This window comes from Aulonocara stuartgranti, assembly GCF_965226115.1.
Source record: "Aulonocara stuartgranti genome assembly, chromosome: 4".
Lineage (NCBI taxonomy): Eukaryota > Metazoa > Chordata > Actinopteri > Cichliformes > Cichlidae > Aulonocara > Aulonocara stuartgranti.
The window spans coordinates 28,450,983-28,477,943 of NC_138942.1; the positions used below are offsets into that span (position 1 = coordinate 28,450,983).

General features: G+C 41.7%; 1 protein-coding gene across 8 annotated transcripts in view; it reads left to right on the forward strand.

The window, feature by feature from the left end:
• The window catches only part of plppr2a (phospholipid phosphatase related 2a), a 180,083-nt gene that overhangs the window by 83,899 nt on the left and 69,223 nt on the right, over positions 1-26,961 (forward strand). For 4 of the 8 annotated variants that reach the window (XM_082531113.1, XM_082531106.1, XM_082531111.1 and 1 more), the window contains exon 1: positions 18,027-18,546. The exons of 2 other annotated variants lie outside the window; for them this stretch is intronic. The gene's annotated coding sequence lies outside the window, so the exon portion shown is untranslated. Of the gene's footprint in view, positions 1-18,026; positions 18,547-22,615; positions 22,850-26,961 lie in introns of those variants that run through there. 2 more of the 8 variants (XM_082531107.1, XM_082531109.1) reach the window with 2 other exon arrangements.

Consider the following 26,961-nt stretch of genomic DNA (forward strand, 5'->3'; position numbering starts at 1 on the left):
GATGGAGACCTTTAACCCAAAATGACACGCAGAGCTACAAACAAAATCCTATTTTATCTACTTAAAATCTCACAATGTATACAATTATTCAAACCGTCTTTCAAACAAATTCAATATGCGGGTAAACGTTGGTGTCTTTTCTATGATATACTTTGAATGAAATATGGATTTATAAGTTTTTTCAAATCTATTTTAATTATTATTTGCATTTTGCACAGGGTCCCAACTTTTTGAAATTGTGGTTATAATAATTTATAAATGTAAAATTCTAGAATTCAAATGATGAACATAAACAGATTGACAGCTGTAGTAGATTGCCACAGTTGCCTGTGAATAAGCGTAGCTCTTCAAGGTGACTTAAATCAAAGGTCTGTATTCTGGTTATATTCTTATATAAAAGCAACACTGCTGAGCACCTATGTCCGTCTGCAGTATTAGTGACTATTTGTGGAGGAATTTCCCCAAAAAAGCTTTTAATTCTATGAGCTTCTGGCAGGACCCTGAATATAAGAAATTAATGTTAATTTTTTTTGTTTACTCTAGTGCGACTGCAGTATAAACCACCTTAAAACCTTAAACACCTTAAAATGTATAAGGACCAAAACCAGTAGTGGTTCAAAAACTCTTGATATGTTATCTTTACCTGGATCATGCCACACTGGTTATACAGCAATGTGTTATTCTACAATCAGTTAATTTCTACAGTTACAAAAATAAACGTTATCTGGTAGATTTATTGTTTCTTAAATACTATCCACTATTGCACCAGCTTTTCTGGGCTCTGGTTGCACATTCAGCATCCTACCGACTGGGCAGCGTTCCAATGTGAAGATTTATGGTCTCCAGACTGATCATATCTGTGATGCAGGCTTTCCCCCCATAACTGGGTCACCTGATAAGACAGTAATGGGTCTGAGGGACAGAGCCCCTAATAAATTATGCAAAGGGTGAGATGAGACAAGACTGTTGTTACTATAGATGGTGGTTTTGAAAAGCAGCTTGAAAGGTGGTGGTGGTGATGGGGGGATTAAGTGGAAGAGACATATATTTCATAGTGGTCTATGGTAAGTCAGAAAGGAGTTACCTGAAGAGTTACCCATCTGTGTCCCTCCATCATGTTCACAAAGCTAACTCAAAGTAAGAAACTCAGTATTCTGAGTTCTACCTTCCAGGCTCCAGCAACGCAGGACTCGTTTTTTCCCCCAGCTTGTCAGCATGGATCTCCATAAACCACTTTAATCGTCATGATGGACAGACAGAGTTTAAGCTAGGGCAGAACTGAAACAGGTGAGGGAGGGCCTTTAAGGTTAGAGCTGGCTGCAAAGCTGAGTGATTCATCGATGTCACTGTGTGAGAAACAGTCAGCTTTCTCATCCCAGAAAATCACACATTAGAGCCAAGCGAGGTGAAGAAGAGGTGATGATGGAGTGGATGGCAGAATGTCACCATGATGGACAGAAACCCACTACGATGTGTTTATTTATTGTTGAACAACACTCATTAATGCATAAAGGAGTCTCTGTATATATCTGGCTGTGTGGAATCATTCATCCCTTCTTCTTTGCCTATATTGCTGGGTGACCAAAAGTAGTGCCAAACTATGGAGGCACTTGGATGAGATGATCTCATATTTTGGCTGAAAGTGACTTGTCCAGCGTGTATCCTTTCTCCTGCCTGGTGCCAAGTGCCCCTCTTAATCCTGGCTGGATAAGCTTTTAAGAAAATGAATTTTTGAATGGTATTTTACATAGTTAGCCACAAATCTCCGGGACTGAGTGGCAGAAATTTGGACTACTCCTTCATTCAAAATTCTTTACTTGTTAGATGTTTAAGGTTTTTCTTGGATGGACTCTGTACTTTAGGGAGTCTCTTGTCTGTGCCAAATATGACCCTTTAACATTCAGAGTGCATTTTGTCAAAGAAAACTGTTAGTACCCCTAACAGCCTCCCAGATCCCATAGCAAAATTACCCCAATTAATTTGATGTTTTTGGCAAACTTTCAGTTGTCTGAAATCTGCTACACTAATATTATATTGACAGTGGCCGTATTTACTTAGTGCATTTTAACTGATATTTGACGACACTGACTGTTGTGCTTGATGGCTTTTTGTCTGTGTTTCTGTGTTGACATGATGTAGTTACGTTTGGACATAATAGCAAAAGAGACAGCCCTGAGCTTATGTCTCTGATTCCTCCAGCAGAGTAGTAAAATCTTGCCAAGAAGCCAAAAAAAAAGAGTTCTGGAGGTTTGCCTGCTTTTTTCTTTCTCACGTACTCACACATACTCTTCTTTTTACACATTCTAGACGATGAAATAGCTTCACAAAGCTGTCCAGCTGAACTATTCCCAGATATTCAAAACTATCAAGCACAAAGGGTTGCATGCAAATTTTAAGGACAAGAAACTCAGACTTGCTATATACAGTATAACCTCACTTCTACTACTACTCTCGCCCCATGAAGTCTGCTACTACCTCTGCTTGACATCTTGGCCTAATAACCCCTATGTGCACTTGCCCGGCCAGCTGTAGCCAGTCATCATTACAAATTAAAAAGCTGTGGGCAGTTCAAGTCTGATAGTGCAGATCTTTTCACTATCAGTAGGACTCACATTCGGAGAATTTTATGGTTTTATGTAACCCTCCACCCATCTACGATGTCACCAACACTTTGAACTGCCAGTGCAAAGTCCCGACACCGCAGGAGCATTTTTAAAGATTCTACCCAGATGGAGTGTGAACAACTATTCCCTTCATCTCTCTCGTCCTCCCACCCATCCTCTCTTGGTCCTCCGCCCCCACCGTTGCATGTCCTACCTAATGAGGCGCTCTGCTTCAGCATGTGGGTGTCTTATCGCAAGTCTCACCAGCCTTGGGCTCCAATCTGGATTTGTTAACACCATCAGACCCTCAGCGCTTCACTCTGCGTCTCTCTCTGCTTTCAGAATCTGAAACGCATATAAACACATAAAACTAAATGCACTAAATGCACCCAATCACACATTTTTATATATATATATATATATATATATATATATATATATATATATATATACACACACATTTTTTTTTCATGGGGTTTCTTTAAATTTCAAAAAATAACAGACAAACAATTACATTTTTTCCAGTTTTGTTTCTGGATCCAACTGTATCTAAGCTGTAAATAGAAGTTAAGCAAAACCCTAGAAGTTGATTCTGTTCATCTGGATGTAAAGTTTTCAGTAGGTAAAACGTTTCGTCACTCATCTAATTGACTTCTTCAGTCTCTTGTGTGACTGTAATGTTTGATATTTTGAGTATTTTAGCATCCTATTTCACAACTGATGGATTATTGACTTTGACATCGGGCGAGGAAGCATTTGGAAAAGTGGCAGTGAGGAAGTCAGAGAGGAACTGGTGGCAGCAGGGATAAGGATGATGACAGTGATGATGATGGGTGGTCGAGTGCCTGGACTTCAGCCACCACTTTTAATAAAAGCAACCTGACTATAGCTATTTGTCTCCTTAACGCTTGGGTCATATCATTCCTGTTTCCTGCCATGGACTGAGCTCTTTGTTGTTAGTGATGTGTCCGCTGAGGATTCATTGCAAATCATGCATGAATGACTTCTTGTTTACTACATGTTTTGAATTGCATATAAAACAGCTACTTTAGATGCAGACTGTTGTTTTATTTTCATTTTATTTATAGGATATGCTGAAATGTTTATATAAAATAATTTATATTCCACATCCTTTGCATAAATACATCACTAGTACATTAGCTATTCTTTTTTCTTCCAAACAAATATTAGTTTGGATATATTACTATAACATATAACGTTACTATAATGATCCATCCATCCATTTGCTTCCGCTTATCCTTTTCAGGGTCGCGGGGGGTGCTGGAGCCTATCCCAGCTGTCATGGGGCTGGATACACCCTGGACAGGTCGCCAGTCTGTCGCAGGGCCAACACACAGGGACAGACAACCATTCGCACTCTCATTCCCTCACACATTCACACCTAGTGGCAATTTGGATTATCCAATTAACCTATCCCCACAAGTTGCATGTCTTTGGACGGTGGGAGGAAGCCGGAGTACCCGGAGTGAACCCACGCAAACACGGGGAGAACATGCAAACTCCACACAGAAAGACCCTGGCCTGATGATGGAATTGAACTCAGGACCTTCTAGCTGTGCGGCAACAGTGCTAACCACCGTGCTGCCCACTATACATATATATGCATATGTCTGTACGTACCCTATCTCCTCCTTAACAGGTGGGCCGATCTAAACAAAACTCATCAAACATGCAGTGATTATTAACATTTATACTTAAAAAAAATTATTGTCTATTATATAATCCTAATTATTTTGATTTGCATAGATATTATGTTAATTTCATCATCCCCCTGCAAATGAGGTGTTACTTTCTCCTTCATGTGTCACATACAACTTACACGAGCAAAACGGACAGATTTCAATCTAAAATGTACACAGAATAAAAGAAGAATAATGTGTAAATGATGCTGAATCTACAGTATTTAAGATTAAGATTACATTAAGTAAATTAATGTAAATTAGGATCTTAGCCTTTTGTAGTTTTTGGTATAGGAAAGGGATTTACAATAGATTTTCCAAGTATTTTTCAAGCAGTGTTATAGATGTGCTTATAAAAAGCTGTGGCACTAAGGAAAACAACAAAGGTAGATGATAATTATGGGGTTTGTGACTCATTTCACATCACATACAGTCTTCTGAAACAATGTTATTGTTAAAAATATTGATTTTAGAGACTTTAATGTTGACTGGTGGGACTAATAATAGGTTAGATTCTGAGAGGAGCTGTGTGCTGAGCATAATTTAACAAATGTGATTTATTTTCATGCAGGTTTGCTACCTGTCACTTACATTACTTTGCACTGTTATCCATTAAAATGAGCCTGTCACTATCCCTAGCTTGGAGTTGCCTCCATTTACATCTCATTATAGAAAGATTGCTGCTCTACCTTCACGTTCTCTGCTTCGGGACCCCATCTGGTGTGTTCACAATAACATGCATCATTTCCCTCTGTGCCCGAGGGGTTTATAGCATTCCGACATGAACAAGGGACCACTTCAGTTGATCCTGTGTAAAGAGGTGGGGGTGATAATAGCCGACCGCAGCTCAAGAAATCAAATCGCATGAGATGGAATTTATTTTCCAATCACTGTGAAAAGGAAGGAACACCTGCTGTAGGCCCCACCTTGATATTTGCAGAAGCATGCTGTAGTGTTGATGGTTTGTCACTAATGGCGTTTTTTTTTTCAGGCAATGGGACATTTCTTATGACTAACAAGAAGCCATACAGTTCCATGGTAAAACCTCTGATAAGAGGCTATGGTATGAAATGATTATTTTAAGGGAAATCCTTCATATAATTTAAAGAAGACTCTTGAAGAAGCCACTCAGTATCTGTGTGTCAACACTTGAGCTGCTAAACATGCCACAAATCTACTGCATGATGAGTGGTTAATTCAGTTTAATTCTTCTGGATACTTTTTTACAAATATTGGAACAGCTGCTAAATACTGTACTTCCTTATGTTTGTCCAGCTGTGTTTAAGATAAATGTACATTACCAAGCACAAATCAAACTATGCACCAGAATGATATCTACTATTTATTCATGTGTTTAGACTTACAGACTGTCAAAGTTGCCATATTTAAAATAATTAATATACAGATGTGATCTAACTGGTCTGGTTCAAGACTGAGAAACAAAATTAGAGCTTTTTTCTCAGTTTTACTGGAAGAATTAGCACAGGATCAAGTGGGATGAACAGACAAAGGGGGGATAGCGGAGGAATGTGGTCCTTTGTTCTAAGGCTGATTAATGAATTTCCCTTCTCGACCACAGCTGGAGCTCTTGGCATAATGATACAAGGAGGTATTTGGGGGCTTCTGTGCTGGTGAGTTGATGTTTGGGGAGCTGTGCAGGATGATGTTTGTGGTAATAGAGGGATAATGTTTGTCTCTATTCATTTATGTTTAAATGATGGGTGTAAAATGAGTTATTAATGTTATGTAGCCTACTGATGTGCCCCACTTTTCCCCAGTATGTGGCTGGATACTTTAAGCATGGTTGTCTTGTATGAAAAAAGCCATTTGTATCCTTTGAATTATTTTCTTGTAGACATTCATACCACTGTCATATGTGCAGAGAAAATATAAATATATTATATTATCTTTATAAGTATAAAACAAAACATTAAGAACAATCTTGTCAGAATGCAAGTTTCACACCTCTGTTGTTTTAAACGTATTAAGCCCAACTTCTTATTACCTTGTTAGTGAAATTACAGTAGCTTCATTTTTACTACACAAACTCATCAAAGTCTCCAGCATTATTATATAATGTCTTATTGAAACACCGCAGAGCCACCATGGTATTTAGTAAGTGAGTCATTTGTATAAAAAAAATGATAAAGGATAAATGACTGCAACAGCTAGCTACAAGTAATAGATTGACTGGTTGGATAGATGCAAAAACAGATGGTGTTTATCCATTACTAAGAAGATGGATGTAGCTACTGTCACTTCACCTACTGAAAATAAATTTCAAGCCTTGTGTTTGGCATTTTATTGTTTCCATCTTGGTTTATTGAATTCTGAAGTGTTGCAATTCGACAAGAAGATAGAAAGGTTAGTTATCAGCTAAAGCTAGCAACCCTGCTGCTAATCCGCTAATTACAGCTAAGTAACTGCTAATGAAATACCAGAAATCCAGTTACCAAAACTGAAACACAAACTTCAAACCAGGCTGTAACACTTCTTTGATAATTGTGTTGAAAAGAATCTAAAATTCAACCCAACACAACAACCACAATCAAGAGGTCTAGTTCAGTCATTCAGATTAGCTGAGGTAAGGCCTACAGCTAGCAGCCTAACAAAGCAGTCACAGCCATCTTCAGTCATGTATAACTTTAAGACAAAATAATAATATAATATTAACCACAACACAGCAATAAAATTCTGGCAAGGGACCAAAATCAAGCTGTAAACATTTTTAATTCTGCTGTAACAATGGACATTTTAACATGGGAGTTAGTGGGAATTAATTCTATTTTTGAGTTAGCCTCAAGTGGCTATTTGTGGAACTGCAGTTTTGTTTGTTTGTTTGTTTTTTATTTCTGCATTGACTTAACTTTTACCACCAGACTTTGATACTTTAAATTACCATAATGCTTACATAGCTAATTGGTTGCAGCAGTAAGACATATGAATGCAGGCAAGTAGCACACATATAAACTCCAGACGCTTTACTGGATTCTAACTGCAGTGCGCACGAATAAGTAAATGTGCATACAGTATCCTACATCAAACCTGATTCCTTTTTTTTTTTTTTTTTTTTTTTTAAATGACATCAGAAACAGCAGTATGCGACATTACGTGATGGCAGAGCTTCAGTTCATCCTTTGTCTTTTTTTTTTTTTTAATAAATAGGACAGGGGGAATGAATGAGAGAAAGAGGGGGAGAGAAAGAAAGAAAACCAAAGGGGAGAAGAGACGGTGAGAAGGGGGGGGAAGAGAGAGAGAGAAAAAAAAAAGAACTCCTGGGTCACCTGTATGGAGAAAAAAAAAAACAAACAAACAAAAAAAACAAACAGAGGAGACAGCAAACAACAAAGAGCAACATAATAATAGAGAAAACAAAGCACCATCACAATAAACTAGCTAGTCATAGATATCAATATTTATTAAATAATAAACGATATTGTGCAGCACGCAAGATAGACAGCGCACAGTGTGCTTTGAGGCAGCAGCCAAGAAAGCTTTAGTCTGCGTCTGTGAATACCCATGTGTGCATACCTGTGTGGATCAGCATGCTTGCATTCCAAAGGTTTCTCCATGTAATGATCTGCTAGGGAGTGTGGGGGGGCCACAGCCCCGTCCTCCAGGGTGTGAAGCGGGTATGGAGGAGATCAAAACTCCAGACATCCAGAGGCCCCCAGAACACAAGAGACCATGGAAGACCAACAGAGGGGCAGCCGCGCCACTGTTCCAGTAAGAGCTGAGGAGAGTCCCAGATGAGGGCTCGCCCAGCAGCCGCGGAGCAGAAGTCAGGGGGAGTTGCAGTGACACGCCCGTGAGCTCCGCCGGCCCCCAGCTGTGCCTGAGTGACCGAGCCCCAGGCCGAGAGGCCGGGGGCACCCCACCTCCAAAGGGGCCCGAGCGAGCCCCAGGCCCCAGGCCCCGACAAGCGGCCACCAAGGAGTGAGCCGGTGTGTACCCGGACGCCCACCCCCAGACACAAAGAACCACCAACAAACCGACACCTGAGGGAGTCCGCCACCGGCAGGGGAAGTGGTGGTGGGTGGAGATAGGCCTCCAAACCTTGGAGGGCCTGAGGTGTCCCCAGAGAGGTGGCGTCTGATACCCAACCTGACATATAGACACAGACATACAGGCACACACAGACACAAACATCCATTCCCACCCTCATGCTCTCATATGCACTCACTCCACACTCAACCAACGTGGAGACAGACATAAAGAGACGCTGTACACACAATCACACTCCCCAAGCGTACTCTACAAACCGGGTCTAGGTACCCTTGCCCCTGGAGGGGGGAATTGCACCCAGACCCAGGTGGTGTTACCCTTTTCCCTGCGGTGGGGAGAGGCAGACCACCCCGACTCCGCAGCAGCAGGGAGGCCCCACACCCCAGACCGCAGTCGGACGGCCAACTCCTCCTACTAGCCCTCCCGCTCCAGCAGGCCGCAGAGAATGGGGGTGGGAGAAGACTCCAAACCTCCCTCCACCCGCTCATTGTAGTGTTGATGCATATGTGTTCTAAGGTGCAATTAAAACCCAGGAGGGCATGGAGCTACCTGCCAAGGAGCAGCAGGTAAGCGCATAGTCCCTCCTGCTAGCCCTCAATGACTAAGTGTATTTAAAATTGAGAGGTGGGCAACGACGTCAGGGGTGAGGTATACACCCTGATGGTAATTTGGACTCCGTGATTGTGCCCACCCCCAAGATCCTATATGTATGTGTAATGAGAGTGTGAATAATGTGAATGTCTAAGTTGTGGGATAAAATTGAGGCAGAGGCAGCCAGAAGGGGACGGGGGGGGGGGGGGGGGGGGTAGCCTCCTCTGCACCCTGGTGACATACCCCCACTCCAAGGCCCTGCATGTGTGGGTGGTTGTGGAGGAGCGGGAAGAGGGAGGCAGCTGGAGATGGGGAGGGAAGGAAGGGAGGGGCAGGTAACCCCTCCCTGGGGCCAGCTCCCCCGCTGACCCCAGTAGGCACTCCCACCCTCCGCGACCCGCCAGGGAAGGGGGGCCCAGGCCCATGAGACCGGGGCCCAGTGCAGTAGCGCCCCCCGGCTCCACAGAGCCCTGGACAGTCCACCCAACCCCACCACAGAGAAAACTGCACCCACCCCACCATCCACACATCTTCCAGACTACATAAGACGGTAAACGCCCAGGCTGAGATCTTCCTCCACCTCTCCTGTATCTCCCCCTCCTGCAGAGAGTTCCTGAAGAGAAGAAAGCTCCTGCAAGATGTGACCATCCCCCCCACCAGTTGAAGAGCCCCCCAGGCGGCTCGACGCACCGGCGGCACCCTGCTCCAGGGCCGGGCCCCCATGCACCCACCCGCCCACAACCCCGGCAACACACCAACCAGGACCCAAGCCCCCGAGGCCCGGCCCGGGCCCCAGCCCAGAGACGGAGCGCCCCCAGAACCTCACGCCCATCCCGGACCCACCCAGGGGCAGCCAGGTTGCCAGGTCAGTAACCCACGTCCGTCAGCACAGACCCTCCCCTAGCCCCGCTGCACGCAGCCGCGAGGAAACAGTCACCTGAGAGCCAACAGAGCCCCCAACCGGACGTGACCGCTACCCCGGGTTGAGCCCCCCAAGGAAGATGCCTCCGAGGAACCCCCCGACGCCCTAAGCCTGTCCCTACCTCCTCACCAATCACAACAGTGAAGGCGGGACCAAACTATGACCCCCCACCCCCACTAGGTGATGGAGCTGATAAAAGGGGCCCAGAGCAATTGATCTAATGTGGTGGCAGAGGCTGTATCAAGACTAATGTAATCTAATAGATAATTTCTATATTGGTTAGAATTAAGATTATTTTTATTTTTCCAGTTCATGAGGACTGTTTTCTTGGCTATGCATAGGGCAGTGAAGATCATATGGGCTATATTCTTTTCTGAAGTGACATTATCTAAGCTGCCCAGTAGACACACTAAGGGGGAAGTTGGAATGTTACATTTCAATTTCAAACACTTTGATAAGTCTTCACATATCTCGCGCCAAAACTTTTGCACTGGTGGACAGAACCAAAGAGCGTGGATGTAATTGTCTGGTGTATTGCCTTGACAGTGTGAGCAGTTGTTGGAAGATGTAAAGCCCATCTTGAACATCCGATGACCTGTATAGTGCACTCTATGAAGTATTTTGTATTGTATTAATTGCAGACTGGGATTTTTAATTAATTTAAAAGTTTTTAAGCAACCGAGACCAGAAGTTTTGGTCTAGGTTGACTGATAAATCTGCTTCCCACTTTGCAGTAGGAAGGGATATTGATTCATCTAATTTAGAAAGTGTTCTGTATATTTTAGATAATAATTTGGGGGATTTAAGAGTAAGAAAATGTGCCGCACTTAGTGGTGTTTGTAATTCAACTTGACTGAGGTTAAATTTCTTTTTTACTATGGATTTAATTTGTTGATATTCTAAAAACCTTGTCTTGTTGATCCCATATTGTTCAACTAGTCTGTCAAATGGAATAAATTCTGTTCCCTCTAATATATGTTCTAAGTATTTAATTCCTTTACAACTCCATTCTGGGAAATTAATCATATTATTGTTTTGTAATATGTCAGGGTTATTCCAGATAGGTGTACGTTTGCATGGGATTAATGAAGACTCCGTTATTTTTAGAAACTCCCACCATGCTGTTAGAGAAAAGCTGATGTTGATACTTTTAAAGCATTCATGTCTTTTGATGTTTGAGCTAATAAATGGTAGGTCTGAAATCTCTAGATCCTTGCATAGTGCCTGTTCAACATCTAGCCAGGGCTCAACTAAGAAGGTATGTTTTAACCATTCTGAGATGAACTGAAGCCTGTTGGCTAAGAAGTATTGGTGAAAATTAGGCAGATCTAATCCTCCTCTATCCTTGGTTCTTTGTAGCGTTTTTAAGCTAATACGCGGGGGTTTATCTTTCCAAAGGAATTTGGAAATATATGAATCCAGAGATCTGAACCAATCTTGTGATGGTTTGTTAGGGATCATCAAAAATAAGTAATTTATTTTTGGCAAGATCATCATTTTTATAGTGGCGACCCTTCCCATGAGTGATATGGGTAAAGATTTCCATCTAGTCAGATCGCCTTCTACTTTCTTTAGAAGTGGGATGTGGTTTAGTTTAGTTAAGTCTGAAAGCTTAGGAGAGACATTAATACCTAAATATTTAATATTTCCGGATTGCAGTGGGGCAGAGGAAGAATTATGGAAGGAGCAGTTAATGGGGAGAACTGTAGATTTTGGCCAGTTAATTGAATAATCTGAAACTCTTGAAAACCAGTTTATTAAAGTAATTACCTCAGAGAGGTTGGTTTGTGTGTTTTGCAGAAAAAGCAACACATCATCCGCATAGAGACTGATTTTATGTTCTATGTTCTTACATTTTATGCCCTTAATTGTTGTAGCCTGTCTAAATGCTGCTGCTAGAGGTTCGATAAAAATTGCAAAAAGTGAAGGGGAGAGTGGGCATCCCTGTCTGGTGCCCCTCAGGAGACAGAAGCTGGAGGATGTCTGGTCATTTGTTCTGATACGAGCCGTTGGGGAATTGTATAATATTCTTATCCAGTTTATGAAAGAGTTTCCAAAACCAAATTTGTGTAAAGTTGCGAATAAAAATTTCCAATTAACTCTGTCAAATGCTTTTTCTGCATCTAGAGATAATATTATGGTTTCGATGTTTTTATCGTATGAGTAGTCTATTAAATTAAGTAATCTACGAGTGTTTGTTGAGGAGTGCCGACCTTTTATGAAACCAGTTTGGTCAGGATGAATTAAGAGGGGGGTCATTTTCTCTAATCTCTTTGAGAGAGCTTTGCAGATTATTTTAAGGTCTACATTTAAAAGAGAAATTGGACGATAGCTTGAGGGAAATAAAGGGTCTTTGCCTGGTTTTAGCAGGAGACTAATGTTGGCAGAATTCATATTTGGTGGTAGTCTGCCCTTTTCCTCGATTTCCTGCAACATGCTGTGGAATACTGGTGCCAAAATTGTCCAGAATTCTTTGTAGAATTCTGCAGGGAAGCCGTCTGGACCTGGAGCCTTATTATTGGGCATACTTATCAGGGCTTCCTGGAGTTCACTTGGCGTCAGTGGCGAATCCAGTTCCATTGCTTGACTGTCTAGTAATTTTGGAAGAGTTACGTTGTCAAGAAACAGATCAATTTCATTTTTAGATGGGTTTATTTGTGGTGAGTATAAAGTTTCATAGAAATCCCTAAAAATGTTGTTTATTCTTCCAGGATCATATATTGTGTTCCCTGATAAATCTTTAGCAGCACATATAGTTATTTTTTTCTTTATTTATTTTTAGCTGGTTAGCTAGAAATCGACCTGATTTGTTACTGTGTTCAAAATTCTGCAAGCGAAGTCTTTGTATAAGGAATTGTGTTTTTTTATTAATAGTTTCATTTAATTCTAGTTTTGTTTTGCATATTTTGTTCAATATTTCCTGATCTTGGTGGGACGCGTAGGCTTCTTCTAGTGATTTGATGTTTTTTTCTAATTCCTGAATATTTTTGTTTTCTTCTTTCTTTTTGTGTGATGAGAAAGAAATTATTTTACCTCTCATCACAGCTTTCCCTGCTTCCCATAGAACAGAAGCAGATATTCCGGGAGTGTCATTAAAGTCTAAATATGAAGTCCATTCCTTTTTAAAGTATTTAATAAAGTCTTCATCTTTAAGTAGTGATATATTAAATCTCCAGTTTTTACTTGGCGTAGTATTATTCTTGTGCATTAGTGTTAAAGATACAGGAGCATGATCGCTGACAGCTATAGGATGAATCTCAGTGTCTGAAATGTCACACAGCAGTGAGCTGCTGACCAAAAAATAATCCAGACGAGAGTAAGAGTGATGAACATGCGAGAAAAAAGTATATTCCTTACTGGTGGGGTGAAGAGAGCGCCATGCATCGCAAAGACCAAAGTCGTTCATATACTGTTTGATTATATTTGTGGACTGCCAATTACGCTGAGTTCCTGTTGTGTTGAGCCTATCCATTTCTTCATTTAGTCCAAGGTTGAGGTCACCGCCAAGAATGAGTGTGCAATCAAGGTGTTCAGAGAGTGCATTAAAAAAACCGTGGAAGAATGAGGGTTCATCAACATTTGGACCATATATACTAACAATACATAGTTTTTTGTTCAATATTGATAGTTTAATAATTAGAAATCTACCCTCTGGATCTATAACTGTATCGAGTACTGTAAAATTAACATTTTTATGTATTAAAATTGCTACTCCCCGTTGTCTAGAATTATAACCGGCTGCAAACACGTTAGGAAACTCAGGTGTTTTAAGTTCATTTAAACCTGTGACAGGTTTGTGAGTTTCTTGTAATAAAACAACATCTGCCTGTAGTTTTTTAAGCTGGTTAAATATTTTTAACCTCTTTCCTCTGGTGCCAGCTCCATTTACATTCCATGTGACAAACCTCAGCATGCCCTTAATTGTGCGTGTATGTCTAATGATGTATGCTGGGTGTTTCGTTTAGACAGGTGGAGAGAATATGGAAACATCCCTTGTTTGTAAATAGAAAGAGAAAAAGAAGTGTGGTGAGAGACTCCATAAGTCTGACTATGTGTGTGAATATTCACTAATATGAACAAGCGTGGCTTGCTTATGTGTCCTGCAAGTCTGTGCGTGCTGTGAGGCTGTTGTGAATGTGCTGCCGTTGAGCTGATGTGTTTGCGTGATCGTGTTGTGAAAATATGGAGAAATAGAGGGTGTTGTTTGTAGGTGAGTGGGGAAGTAGGTGACCACAGCAGTGAAAGACAAGAGAAAGAAAGAAACCACATGAACTGTGAGCGACAACAAAAAAAAAGAAACGAAACGGAAACATTCCAATTAAAGCAATGACGGAGGGTGACGGTGTTATATCTGCTATGACATCATATTGATATTACTAGCTTAAACTCATGTTAAAGGAGAGAGTGTGAATGAATAAGAAAAGAGTGTAGCGGGTTCTTATCTGGAGTGCAGTCAATATAACCACGGTGTGGTGCCGGGGTCGCGGTAAAGCTGTCCGTCCACGTAGAGCCGGTGTTGTGCCAAAAAGTGATTGTCTGCCAAAAACTGATTTCCGGTATTTGCCAAAAAGCGATTGCTCATATTTAAAGTGCTATAAGTAACTTGTTGGGCTATAATATGTTAAACATATGTCAAATGCATCCCTTATGGATGACATAAAGTCATCTTGAGCCACAAACAACATTCGTGTAACAAGATACAAGCCGCAATCAGTTTTTGGCAGCGACTTTTATATAACCTTTATTTATGCAGTAAAAAAAAATCTCATTAACATTAAAAATGTATTTTGTAAGAGTAAGTTGCCCAACAGGACAGCAGAAACGGCAGCAAATATTACAATAGTTCTGTAAAAATATTTTAAGTGGGGATAAAGGACCGGATTGGTTATAATGTAAGTACAAGTTGTAAAGATACTTAAAAAACAGATAATTTTTTAATTCTTTATGTAACCCCTTTGTATCCCCTGTTCACTGAAGTCTATTTACGAACATACGTAAAGATATTACACATAAAAAATACACAGAAACACTGGAAATCAGTTTTTGGCAGACAATCACTTTTTGGCACAACACCGGTCCACGGCGATGACAGCACGGGAGCCTTTCTGGATGAAGCTACGTCGAACTGGGAACAGGACCTTGCGTCGTTCCAGGATCTCTTTGGGGAACTGGTCGTTCACGCTGAAGTTCGTTCCTTTCAGCTCTCTGCCGCGACTGTTCACCTGTTCCTTCTGTTTGAATTGACTGAATTTGGCCACAATAGGCCGTGGTCTCCCGGTCCGCGACCGCGCGCCCCCCAAGCGATGTACTCTATCGAAGTCGATGTTCTTTACGGTGTCCTCCGGCAGCTTCTGGTGGATTTTAATGAAGTTTTTCACCGTTGCCTCTGCGTCCTCTCCGGCAGTTTCTGGAATACCAGAAAACACAAGATTATCTCTCATGCTACGGGCTTGTAGATCGATAACGGACTTTTTTATTTTCAATGTTTAGCTGGGTCACGTTATCGGTGAGAGATTTAACCGACTCCTGTAACGTGGCATTTTCAGCGGCAAGCGTTTCCACCTGCTGCTGGCTGAATTCCAGGGATTCTCTCAGAGATTTAAATTCCCGGTGTAAAATCTCCACCAGGGACAGCCTCGCATCGAAACTGGACAATCGCTTGTCGATTGACTCCAGGATTTCTGCGATGTCTTTGCCGGCAGGCGATGTTGTACCGGGGGAGTCTGCCTGGCGACTTCTCTTCGATGACGGCGTCTCGATTTTGGCCGGGGAAGATGCACTCTGGGCCTTATGCATTACTAAATCTTGAAAACAGCGGTCGATGTAATCTTGGAGAGCGTCTAAACTCTCCCCGTTGTCCTCCAGGGTGTTAGAGATGATAAAACAGATGTTGTTAGTTATATGACAATTGATTAGTATATTTGGTAATACTGAAGCTTGGAAAACCTTTGTTAAACTCTATGCTACCATTTGCTTTTTCTCCGCCAAAATCTCCGGCGTCTGACGTCACCTACAACATCACTTCCTGATTCCAATGACTAAATGTGCGTTTTCCTGTGTATGGTTCTGATTGCAATGGTTTCCATGGAAACACCCAATTCATACACAGAAAAAGCTCAGTCAATTCTCCTTGAGGTCTGGACCTCTTTCGTTTTTGGCCTTTCCTCTTCTTTCTTTTGCCCTTCTCTATCCTTCACCTTCTCAGACTTCTCTCTCCATCAGTCATGGACATAGTTTAGAATAGAATAGAATAGAATTCAACTTTATTGTCATTGCACATGCACAGGTACAGGGCAACGAAATGCAGTTTGCATCCATCCAGAAGTGCTTAGTGATATAAATATATTACAATATATATTAGCATTAGTTTGTGGGGTTTCCACTGTAAGCTTGGCGTGGGTGAAAGCAGTCAGAGAGGGGGTTGGACAAAGAGAAAGGGAGCAGGGTATATGGGCGGGAGGAGAGTAGACCCATGGGACAGGCATCCAACCTGCTGTAAACCATAATGGCCCCATAACAGGCAGATTTCTCATTTCTAAGATGCTCAGCCCATATCTCATCTACCACTATGACAATCCCACTGAGACCCCTACAAGTCAGGACAGTGCACTCAGCACTGGAGGAGGGGAAGTGAAACCCAGTGATGAGGTAATTTGAAAAGAATGACAGAGAATAGTGATGAATTTCACAAACTGTTAGATTTGATTTCCACATCTACTTGTAGGTAAATAATTGCACAACAGGAAGGTTATTTGATTAGTCCATGCCCATTTGTGGCCTTTATTCTTACTTACTTACAATGCTAACAGTTTCACCAGCACGAGAAACTAAATCACCATTGGGTTACTGGTGTTCTTCGCCTCTTTTTTTGATGGATTGTCAATCCTAAAATAGGTCAGGAGCTGTGTGCATAAAATAAGCCTGCGGGCTGTTAATGCCCCAAAGGTAATGCTATATTAATGAAGACTGGGCATAGCGGAAGCCACTAGGAGCCTACCACACAAAAAGACCTAAGACCTCAACCAAGAGCAACCTTGATTCCTTTTGCACCTCTGAGCTGCAGACACCAACATCCTATTAATGTCTAAGTGGACAAAAGAGTGAAAAAACCTGACTTTTGAAGCTTCTAGCAAAAGGTAATCAGATCTGAGATTTTTAATGCTCATCCAGTGACTTAAAGGGGACCAGCTATACTTATTCCCCCAAAACATATTTTTATTCTTGAAGACCCACCAGCTCTCTCATTCATATTATACAGAAACAGCTGTTTTGGACACTACCAACAAGAAAGCTTGTATTTTTTTGTTATGGTGCCTATGACGCTTATTATATTTGTTGCATTTGAGTAGCGAATGCCAAAGAAATGGCTCTGGAAACTTGTTTTCTTGGCATTCATTTGCTGCTATAACAACAATATGTTTTTTATTTTGGGAAATTTTAAGATATTTCTGTCTCATCCAAAAGCGATGAGAGTTCTCTGCAACTCTCTTCATTACATTGCCACTGCTGCTCCTGTCTTCAGCTGTCAGTATGGCATTGTCCTGACCCTTTACAGAGAAGCATTGCTTCAGAACTGGTGGGCTTTATGAAGAAGGGGCCGTCAGATGCTTGTTTTGCTGTTTTATTGTCTGTTTCTTTAAAATCTACATGAAATACTGATTGCTAAAAACATTTTGCCAAGCTTGTATTGCATTTCTGTATTTTTTTTCTCTGCATAACAGCAAACTTTCATTCACCTCTGGGGTAAACGTGCACTAGTGTCCAGCCTGGCTCTCGGCTACCAGCTCTGACCTAGATCAATAGCCAGCCATGTATCATTAACCCACATCCAGAGTGTGCTTTGCTGGAGGCATGCAGCTGTGAAACCTTATAAACAAACAAACAACCCCCCCCCCCCCCCCCCTCCACACACACACACACACACATGAGAAACCTTCCTTTCCACTTCCATCCCATTTTTTAAAATCTGTGGAATTCCTTGACCCCTCTTTCCTCTGATGTTCCGGTCAAGTTTGTGTCCTTTACGTGAATGCACAAAGGACAGAACAGTAAAAGGGGAAAAGAAGAGAAACCAAGAATGGATGGAGGGAGTTAGATAAAGGAAGAGATGGATGGATGGAGGGAGAGAGGGAAGGGGAGGGATGGAGAGGCAAAACAAGCTTTGAATACAAATGAGCTGACACACAATGCATGCCCTCCCTTCCTCTCTCTCCTTCTCTCTCTCTCTCTCCCCCTCTCTCATGCTCTAGATCACTGTCTCTCTCTCACACACACTCTTACTTCCTCGAACACATGTGCTTGCACTCTCTCCCTGTCCTCTGTGTCTCCTCATCCGATCAGCGGAGCACAGGAGGTGATTTCTGCCACTTGATTTATTAGTCATCGCTGGTTGTTGGAACAAGCTAATTAAAAGGAGCGTGAGCGTGTGTGTGTGTTTGTGTGTGTGTGCATGTGTATTTGTGTGTGAGATTTAGAGACTGACGCTGCTGCTGCTGCTTCTTCTGCTGCTGTTGCTGCCGTCCCCTTCATCAGCTCTCTCACGCTTTGCTGTGGAGCAGGCGAGAGGAGAGGAGAGAGAAGAGGAAGAAGAGGAAGAGAAGGAGGAGAAAGAGAGAAGGGGCAGACACCTGGGTGGAAGGACATTTTCACACCACTTCCCCTCATCATCTCTTCTGACATGGCCACTGCTTAGGAATCTGGTGCCGTGGCAACCGTCAGATCCAAGGTAAGGAGGGAGGGGGAGTGGTGAATGAAGAGGCAGACGGGGAGGCTTTCCTCTCCTCGCTCCCATGCCGGGATGATTTGAACAGCATGCCTGCCCGGGATGCTGTAACGGAGCAGCCGCTGGTGGATTTTCTGCACCCTAACCGGTCAAAGACCCGCTGTTACGTGCTTCTTCTAAGAGTCGTGTGAATGTGGGGGGAGTGTCTCTCGGTGGTATTCCCCAAACAGAAGCCCTAATTATTGAGCACCGGGCAAATCCTATTATGGTTTTACTCTCACCCTTTTACTTTGTTCTTTTAATAGTATAAGGGATTGCCCCTTAGTCAAAGGAGTGGGATGTTTGCTGTTTGTTTGTGACTCAACTCAGGTGTCAGGATAGGTGCATTGTTCACACATAGCCTCTATGTGTGGAAGAAGCGTGCTGAGTAGGACTGTGCATGCAATCTGAACTGCAAGTGAGTGGTTTGACAATTGCAGGACAAAAAATAAATAAATCTCAACACACTGAACACACACAAAAGCGAGCTGAGGTATTCGACAGTTTGCTCTGATCGCATGTTCTGGCACCTGACTCCATGCAAATGGTCCAAAACAGTGTCCAAAATACAGAGTAATACTCTGCTGACAAAGTCTTGGATATTTCGTTTGCAGCTCGTGTATGTCTTTGGCTGTGGTGCAGACATGAAATAGAGGAACGGGTGACTGACAGTTGGTATTTTAACGCTGCATTGCTGCTGCACATCCTCTCATGTTACCGCTGCACAAATGTGGATTTTTGCATAAAAAGACATGCAAGAGCATGCTTTGGTAAAGCAGGAGTGAGCATGATCCAGATTGTTTTGCCCAATTAGCTTTTGTGTGTGTGTGTAATAGAGAGAGAGGTTGTGTCTAAGTGTGTGCTTACATGCACAGGGATGTCCTGGGGCAGGGTGGTGGACTGCAGAGGCAAAAGAGAGGACATATGGCTGCCTGGGTCTCTACTCTTTGACGGGAGTCCTCAGAGCAGCAGACGATTCAAATGTCCTGCTCCCCCTGAAGTGCAGGCGTGTGTGTGTGCTTGCTAGTGTTAATTCAACTTTCCCCTCTGCTGCTCCCTTTGCTTCTCTCATCTCCACCATTTTGATTTCAGTTCTCTCATGTTTTATATTCCGATGGGTGTATTGCTGGTGTGTGTGGCTATGCAACAAAGTCTCTTTGTCTCTGGTCTGTTTTGGGAGTTTCTCACCATCATTGTGTCTGCTGACAGGTTGATTTCATTTTCTCTAATTGATAGATGGACTATTCGATTAGGCCCCTTTTCACATGGACCTTTTAAACAACCAGCTGGACCGCTTCTCACTTTCATGCACTCACTCTGCTATACAGAAACAGATTTTAACCAGCATTTCTAAATGACTGCCACAGGCTCACTTTTTCAAGAACGTAAGTAATTGCAGTTCGAGGTGGATCAGTTATGTATGACCTGCTGATTGCAGTTATCTAAGAACTAAGAAGTCATTGACACTTTTTTTCCCTCCAAAACTGCATCAGGGTATAAGATCTTCTTTTCCTCTCTCTCCAAACAAATCTCAATATAAAGGGCTCCACTTTGCTGGAGAAAAAGGATATAAATTGCAGTATATCCTGTTTATCTGTTGCCAGGTTCAGACTGCACAATACCAGCCCAATTTTGGTCAATTCAAGTCACGCAGGACATCAGTTCAAGAACTGTAAAATTGAGTAGACAGCCTGCATCATAAATTGCCAAGTCCTACCCACTGGTATCTTTTAAGGGGTCAAGCATGATTGCTTGGGGAGCAAAAGACGATTTTATGTCTCTATAATGCTCTAATCTGACTTGGTGATTATCATGACAATAATATTGTGTAGTCTGAGCCCAGTATACTACAACATGCCTGCATTTCTTTGTAATTATACCTTCAAAATGCCAGTGGTGGTAATGTTACTATGCTGCTGTCTCCAGCTTTTTTATTTCAAGTAGTGCTGACCAAGTTCTGACCACAAGGCATCTCCAGTCGCTACATAATTGCATGAAATCTTCACAGAATCATTTGTATCTCTGTTAGTCTGTCAAATGCACATTACATTTATTAATCCAGAATCACCCTTTGGGCCACTGATTCAAAAAATTCTTAAATACGTGTTCTGACTCAACTTTTTCCCATTTCATCAAAGGATACACTCGAGTTTATATCACTTCCCTGCTTTCAGTTAACACACTGCATGGACTGTGAGGATCAAACTTCTGCTTGCAATCATCAAAATCATCAAAAATCTTTTGGTCTCCCAAAGGGAAATATCCACCTCTTAGCCTGACCGATCAAGAGACTGCATAATCTTAATGCACACAGAGCTCTTTCAAGGTGGTGGAGTGCTCCCCTTCACAGGCCCCTGAAGCAGACACTGGTGTAGTGCGGATCCGAATGGTCCCAAGCCTTATCAAATCAAGCTATTGGTATCGGTTCCAATAAAGCCTGAAGCCAGAGCTCTGTAATAGAGATGGCACGATACCACTTTTTTATGTCCGATACCGATATCATAAATTTGGATATCTGCCGATATGAATCCAATATAGTGTTTTTTAATCAACAAAACTGTTTTTTTTTAATATCTTGCTGCATTTTGTATAAGTTCATACTCAAGTTTAAAACAACAACTACACTAAAGCTATTCTGTTATACCTGTATGTAAAAAAAAAAATTTCATAGTTCAGCAATACTGATCAATTTAATAAACTTAAACCTACACCATCCTCCCTATTCTGGTATTTTAAAGAGTACTTAGCGTAAATATTAAGCAACCTAACTAATAGGATTCCAACTCCCAGCAACCACAAAAATAAATAAATAAAAAATAGGGAACCACCCCTCACGCTCCACCTCGTGATGCTTAATCGACGTAATCAACCTTAATTTGATGCAGTGTGAAAAAAAATGCACAGAAATCAATTATTTTTCAATATATTAAAATATTAAATAGATTCAACATCTTTCTTCAACAAAATTGCAGACTGCACAGATGGTACATTCCCAAAGGAAAAAGTACTATAGCTTACTAGGGTATATTAGACTTACTATATACAGTAATTGACTTCTATTCATTTTACATCAAATTAAAACTTTGGGTGTCAGATAATTATATATTAAAAGCTAGACATTTTAAATGAGAATAAGAAAGAAAAGTATGTCTTTGTGCCCCCTTTTCCCTGTTAATGCCCTATCGGCCCCCCTGGCTAAACTTTGCTAGATCCGCCCCTGCACAGTTACCAGCGTGAGCTACATAGAAAAAGATCCTGATGTAGAAAGTAATATTAAATAAATTCTAACAACAGCTTATCAAGCTTAAATGTGCTGCTGTTGTTTATCCGCTGGTTTCCTCTTTCTGGTGCAAAGTGGGCCAGAAACAAACAAGAGAGACGGACTCGCGACAGAAAAGCTGATCTGATCATTAAGCAGTTTCATGATTGAAGTAGCAGCAAGAAGAGGCAGTCGCTCCATATATCCTTTGTTAAGCTTAACGCAGGAATGCTTTACAAACATTCAGAGATGGACTTACACACTTGCTTTACTTCTCTCGGCGATAACTTTGTCGGAGATGAAATGCCGGGTTGCTAGCGAAGGTCCGGCATGCCACAGCCACTCTATCACGTGATGCATACTGCTCCGACGTGCTAACGTTCTGAGGCGAGTTACGGTGTGTTGCAAGTTTTGTGAGGTGCTTTCGTGATATTTAATGGATCGGATTACATTTTTTATTTTTCTCCGATATCCAATCCAGTAATTTAGGTCAGTATCAGACCGATACCGATACGTAATATCGGATCGGTCCACCTCTACTCTGTAAGCTGAGGCAGTTAAAGAATTGAGAACAAGGAGGGTGGGGCACGTAAACGAGAATGAACAGTTTGCAGAACTGGGGGGCAGGCACGTGCAGAGGGGGGGGGCTAGAGGGGCTTGAGCACCCGCCCCTTTCCTGATGGGTGCCCAAAGTGCCCTTTTGTTGAGGCAACTTTTTTTTTTTAAATTATTATTATTATTATTTTTAATGTGTGTGTGTGTGCGTGCGGAGTCCTGTCTGTGCCCCTCAACAATAATATTTAACTATTAATCACAGTTTTGCTAAATAAAAGGATCTGGCTTGCATCAGTCACATGATCACATTTAACCAATGATCGCCCTTGACGGCAGAACGCGCTGGTTACGAGCCGGGAACGAGCTCACAAAGAGCACGCGCATTTTTAGCGGTCCGGAGCTGTAGGAGAAACACAAGTTAACTCAGAGTCACAGACTGATGCTACAAAACCAGTAAGTAGGTGTACAGCGTACACTGTAGTGTATAGCACACAGGAGTATTAGCTTATTACGTACACGTTGGTAAGCTGTCTTGTTGCAGCTGACGAACTGAAACAAGGGGTTATATTTCACTAAAAACGATCTAATATGCATGTCCACATAATTATGCATTATTATAATATTTAAAAAAACACACGCTGTATTTTAAAGAACATACATTAAGAAGCAGATTATATTAGATTTATATTTTAAATAAGACAAAATTTGGATGTTACAGCAGTAACATTATTGTATCTCTACAGTTTAAAAATGTAATAAGCTTTGCCCCTGCACAGAGTGGATAGTGAAACAAATGGAATCATCATAATGACATTATTTCATATTTATTACTTCCCCCTCCTCATTGCTTTATTATTGTAGCTCTAGTAATAAATAATAATGTAAGGATTCTGGATCAGCACCGTGATGCCCATAGTATATACAGTATTCTGAAGAAGGTCTAAAATGTCACTGTGTGTGCGTGCATGTGTGTGTTTTATTTAGATGGATTTTTAAAAAAAAATATTACTCATGATATAACATTGTCCAGACATGGCTGGTAAGGACATGAGGAGGAAACAGTAGGAGCTGTGTGAGGCTACTAAAGGCAGGGCTATAACATTTTCTGTCATCATTTAGATTAAGTGCAAGAGTTGTTAGGTGTGGATAATTAGATTATAGTTTATTGCAATAGCAAGTTGTGCCTTGTTCTCAGATGGACAGCAAGTGGAGAGTGATATATGAAATGATGGGATGGAAGGAAGAAGAGAAGCAAAGAGTGATTCACAGGCAGAGCCTAAATTATTTCTCACAGTTTTTTGTTGCCTTATGGTTCCAAGCCCTGTCACCAATCTTTGCATTTTGTTATTATCTCATGATACTTGTTTAATCAGCTACCATCTCTCCTATGGACTTTTTAATGTCTACAGTCTCAGCACAGCCCTGCCCTCCAGCACTATCAGCAGCAGGAGCAGCAACCCCTCAACAGCAACATTGTACTGTGGCTGTAGCTCAGGTGGCAGAGCAGGTCAGCCACTAATCAGAAGGTCGGTGGTTCGATCCCAGGCTGCCTCCTGGCTGCATGCCAAATAGCCTTGGGCAAGATACTAACCCCGTGTTTGCCTACTGGTGGTGGTCAGAGGGCCCGGTGGCGCCAGTGTCCGGCAGCCTCGCCTCTGTCAGTGCGCCCCAGGATGGCTGTGGCTACAATGTAGCTGTCATCGCCTGTGTGTGAATGACTGAATGTATTGTAAAGCGCTTTGGGGTCCTTAAGGACTAGAAAAGCGCTATACAAATGCAGGCCATTTACCATGTACCCATCAGGTAAAACATCGGCGACGTTTGCTTTGCCTTGTTGCCCATATTAGATTCTTGATGAATGTGTGTTGTTGTTATTCAGCCTGCTTCAATGTGCCCCTTTTTAACTTTGAGCACCCGCCCCTTTAAACCTCTCTGCACGGCCCTGCTGGGGGGAACCTATATAGATGGCAAAAGGAAGGAGTGTGTTTGGAGGCGTGGTCCCGCTCCTAAAATTCAGATACATAATCTCCAATTAATGATGTAAATACAGATCTATCCAGGGCCTCCCCCTCTTTTACCCTGTGACAGCTGGGATAAGCTTCAGCCTGACTGGATACTGAATTGAATAAGAGGTTGAGAAAACGGATGGATGGATAATGTGAATATAGTAAGTCATTAGCTTTGCATGGCTTGGGATGATCTGATACATTTTACATACATTCATACATTCTAATTAATGTTGCTGCACTATTTTTTTGTGTCAGAATATCTAAAGCTGTGAGATTTATGCAAAAAGGCTGCAGATTCTTCGAATAACCTGCACAGCACTGATTAATGCTCTTGACCTGATGCAAGGACAGTAAGACTAAAAAGATCCATGTCAGCCTCTGGCTCTGTTTTTGTGCTGCATGCTGAGCAGCGGACAGATTTTCCCATACTAATTAGGCTGCAAACCTGCCACCCAAATCAGCACTTGGAGAACACTTCTGAGAAAAAATATAATAGCGATATCAAATGGGATGGCTCAGAAGTTTGCTTATACCCCAAAGGAACGTGACAGGTTTTATTATTCCCGTTCTTGATGTCCCACTTATTAGATATTAATCATTAAAAGCTTCTCCGCCTCATCATTGGCCACCTGAGTAGTTTCTCCCAGGACTACATCTACAGGAAATCTGCTACCGCCAACTCACTTTTCCACCCGGTGGCCAAACTGTAGGAGAGAGTCTCATTGTGCTGCCTCCCACCACGGAAATGAAACACAAAGTAACACTTCCCATCAGCCTCCAGAGGAGAAGTAACAGGAACGATTCTTCCCTCTATTTCTGTTTCTCTCTCTTCTCCTCCTCACTGCTGGTTTCCATTACCTGGGGCTTCTGCTTGTTCACCCTGACAGTTACTTTTTTTTGGACAAGTATCACATACCCACAGCTGTACAGACACACACAACCAGACAACCAACCGTCTCTAAAAGCAGTCTTGGTTGGCACATTGCGTTGTTCTGGGGGCTGCTAAGAGCTTGGCTTCATGCCTTATTCATCCCTCAGGCCTATTCTTTCCACCAGTGCAGAAGAATTTAGGAGGAGGAAAGCTGTCCGGCACCTAACACACTACTCACCAACAGGATAGAGGTCAATCTGATAACTTCTGGGCAAAAAAACAAAACAAAGAAGAAAATCTTTTATTTCTTACTGCTTGTCTTCTCTCATCTACTGTCTGTGTATTTTATGTGTGTTTAAAGTGAACTTGACAACAGGAAATTTCAGGGTCTATATCAAGCCTGTGACATTTTTAGAAACGATAATGTCATAAAACCAGAAAGACAACACTAACTGTAGCTGAGCACTCCTACTCACTTTGGATGTGACAACAGAAATCAGACTGTACATGCTGCTGGCACGTACAATCTCACAATCCTTGTCTTTTTGTGTTTTTTACACAAAGATTTTTCCCTTCTGTCCTCATTTTTCTTGAAATGTGTGTCACTGTATTTTCCCTAATAAAGACACAGATAGATTGTAGATTGTGGGATATGTTACAGTGACACTGGGGAAAACTGGTTTCAGACAATGGCATGACTAAAATTATTGTGAATGTTTGCAGTGAACTTGCAATGTTGTTGCATTTGAATGGGTGTTAGGACATGGTCTGCTCATTCACAGTCAGGAGAAGGTGCTAAAACTGCAACAAGACAGAGTCAGTCTGTTTAATTCTCATTAAACAGAAATGAAAATATAGTCCAGCCAGAAGCTCATAGACCTGAAACAGAAATTCAGAAATTCCTCTGCAAAGAGTGAAGTAGTTGCTGCAGGACAACAATTTAACTGCAAGATGACATAGGTGCTCTGCAGCCTTGCGTTTATATGGGAATATAACAAAAATACAACCAATTTGCAGCTAGTGTAGTCAAGTTTCCTGTTGCAAAGAGAAAGATCAAATACTAGTTGCCCTCATTGCACAGGTTGACTCCGAAGAATTGCATAGTGTTGGCAATCTGTCTGTGGTTAGAAATTAGAAGGCAGTTATTTGCAAATGTTCCCAAATTGCAGTCAGTCTAAGCTGGCTATGATTGTGATTCTGTCCACTTGCAATCCAAAGTGGTTGCTCAACTACTTGCAGTTGATTGCTGAATGGAAAAAAAAAACAACCAAAAAAGGAATAGTTCAACAATTGTGTAAAACCTCCTTACAACCCAGTGCTGGCAAAACCTACTATTCACACTATTCACAGCTCTATGATTTCTGCAGTCTCTACAAACAAAAGAAACACATCCAAATACACTATATGTTCTTCCCAGAAATTAAATTGTTTACACTCATTAAATCGCGATCTTGAATAAACTGTATTGTCTGGGTAATGTTGTCTGTCTCTACAACTAGCTTTGGTGGGCTGTTGTGGCTTTATGCCAATATTGTACCAGCTATGCATTTGAAACAGTATTTCTGGGATTTTATTACATAAAATTCCTGGGACATGTGTAGACCACTCTGTTGTGCAGTTAGTTCAATTAAATTTTATTTATATAGTTCCAGTTTATAACAGCAAAAATCTGCAGGTGATATAAA